The following is a 2,867-nucleotide window of genomic DNA, read 5'->3' on the forward strand; positions in this document are numbered from 1 at the left end:
CCCCCCTTTTTCCTGGGGGGGATTTGGGGCCCGAAAAAAAAAAAGGTTAAAAAAAAAAAAAAAAAAAGAGAGGAATCTGTTGTCCAGCTTTTTTTGAACTTTTCAGAGGAGGTCGGTGCGGGCAGCAGGGCAGCAGCATCCCCCTCAGTGTGGTCTGGAGGCTGCAGGACCTGCCGGGTGCTCCCACAGCAGCCGCTGCTCCCGGAGCGCAGCTCCCGCACACCCTGAGGCTCCAGCACACCCAGGGATTCCCGCACACCCTGGGAATCCCGCACACCCTGGGGCACAGCTTTCCCAGGAAATGGGGAAATTCCGCTGGCTTTGGGGGTTGTATCCCTTTGCTGGGCTTTGGGGCTGGCTGTGGGGGTGAGGCGGGGGCTGGAGCTGTCCAGCACAGCGCATCCCGCGCTCTGAGCCGAGCCCCGAGCCCCCTGTTTGGGCTGCGGGATTTCCCGGCAAGGTTGGAGCCCCGGGGCTCCTGCCCCGACCCCGCGGGCTCACGCCGGGCTCGCCGCTCCCACATTCCCAGCCCTGCGCTGCTCCGAGCTCCCCCTTCCCAGAGCAGCTCCTGGGCTGCCTGGGGGGAGGATGAGGAGGATGAGGTCCCTTCCTGAGGATGTGAATCACGCTCCAGGGAGGCTGCCCTGCTCCCGCTGTGCCCCGGCAGCCGGGGAGGCCGCGGGGCTGTGGCAGCCCCACGGAGATCCCTGCGGCAGCAGTGGGACACCTCTGGGGGGGCTCTGGTGCCTCCCCTGCAGCAGGAGCTGGTTGGGGGCAGAACAGCGCCAGAACGCAGACTTTCATGGGAACAGGGATGAAGTGGGCTGATTTCCCCTCTGCTCCAGCACTGTGCTCCCCCGAGAGCAGCAGATCAGGGTTGTTTGTGTGTGTGAGTCCCTGTGCACACCTGGGGGACTGCCCTGGCTTTAATAAATATAACAGCTTCCTCAGAGGAAGGAGCTGCTGGGATGTTCATCCCGACGTCCCAAAGTGCTGGGGGGATCTGGGTCCTCAGCTTTTGTGAAAATTAACACGGCCATGAAGATCCTGCCTGTAATATGACGTGACTCAGAGTGCACTAAATAATGAAAAAAATAAAATTAAGTAGAATTACGTAAACTAAGGAAAGAAGAAAGCAATCCCCTGAGAGCAAGAACTGTACCTGGCTTTTGTACTTTTGTACCATGGCCCAGCAGTGACAAAAGTTTGAGCATGATTATCATTATTATCAACACTCGTAGGGGGAAATGAAAGCCATATTCTCTGCATTCCACATGCAGCAGTTATGGGGGCTGTCCTTGGAAAATGGGAACACACAGTAAAAAACAAGAAGGCAGAAACAGGCAAAGCAGAGTTTACAGTTAAAAGGAGCAGAATCCAGCCCGGTGTGGCTCCACGTGCAGTGCAGCAGCGCTGAGGGAACACCCCTCTCCCCTCTAACAGAGCAGAGGGAAGGAGCCAAAACGCCCTGTAATTATTCCCATTATTGCTGGGTTCCTTTCCGTGCAGGAGGAGTTATTTCTGCTCCACAGCCCCGCGGTGAGCGGGGCTCCCGGGGCAGGGGGACCCCGCGGCGTGGCCGGCGCTGCCGGGCACAGCAAGCCCCACGTGTGGCCCCCACACACCCCGGGGACCTTCCCTGATCCCCTCCCAGCACGGCTCTGCCCCAGCAGGGACGGCTGCAATTGATTTCTCCTTCTTAGCAGGAAGATCAGACGGTGCTGAGGGATGGAAGCAGCCCGCTGTTCCTGGGGGGGGTGACATCAGCAGGACAGGTCAGCCCTGTTTTATTACTGCAGCGAACCTTTTAGTGCAGCTGCATAATAACAGCCCTGGGCCTATTTTGGGAAAGCCTCCTGGGTGTTTAATTCCATGGAGTGAGTGGGGCTTTCTTCACAGAAAGAGCATGTAGGATGGAGGGCTGGATCACAGCGGAGCAGGGATGGTCCTGGGCCTCAAAAGGGGAAGGATCACGTGGATGCAGATCCAGAATTAAATCCCAGAAATGAGAATTTAGAAAGACTTGTTTGTGGAAATACAGTTACATTTCACTTGGAGTTGTCTTGTGTTTTGACTTGAATTCTCATCTCCTCAGCACCCAGAGCAGGACGATGCAGCACCAGGCGGGCCCAGGGAGACCTGGATGTCAGAGGAGGAGGCTGATGGATCTGATTTTCCACGTCTGTGGGTGCTGTCAGGGAGAGAGAGAGATGAATGGTGGATGTGGTTGGAAAACTCCTCTGTGCCAGCCAGCTGAGATGCCTGCAGTGGGTTGGGAAAAGAAGATCATTATTCCAACTGCAAATTCAAAACATCATTCCCAGAGGCCCACTGAGCTGGTGGTTGGTGCCCGGGGTCTGTGTGAGCCCTGGGCACGTGGCCTTGTGTGGGGTGCCCGTGGCCACGCTCCTGCTCCCCCAGGCACGGCCAGCCCAGCGCCCAGCCTGGCACAGCTGCTGTGCCCGAGCTCCTGCCTGGATCCCCTCTGGACTTGACTCGTGCTGTGCACAAAATCAGGGGAGAAAAAAACCATTCTGGCCTCAACAGTGGGAAGTCTGGGACTCGCAAGGACCCAGCAGTGTCCCTGCCCGTCCTGCAGAGGGCATGGGGCAGTGCTGGTGTCCCCATGGCACCAAGACATCCATATGTTCCTCCCACTGAATCCTGTTCGTCCCCCACCCGCCGGCTCGGGCAGTGGGACAGGACGATGTCCCTGCCTTGGTGACCCTGCCCAGAGCCCTGCCTCATGTGGGCCGCCAGCTGGGGTCATCCCTGCCCGTGCCCGGTGTCCATCCCTGCCCGTGCCCAGTGTCCATCCCTGCCCGTGCCCGGTGTCCATCCCTGCCCGTGCCCGGTGTCCATCCCTG

The sequence above is a fragment of the Pyrgilauda ruficollis genome, unplaced genomic scaffold, assembly GCF_017590135.1.
Source record: "Pyrgilauda ruficollis isolate IOZ18807 unplaced genomic scaffold, ASM1759013v1 scaffold122, whole genome shotgun sequence".
NCBI lineage: Eukaryota > Metazoa > Chordata > Aves > Passeriformes > Passeridae > Pyrgilauda > Pyrgilauda ruficollis.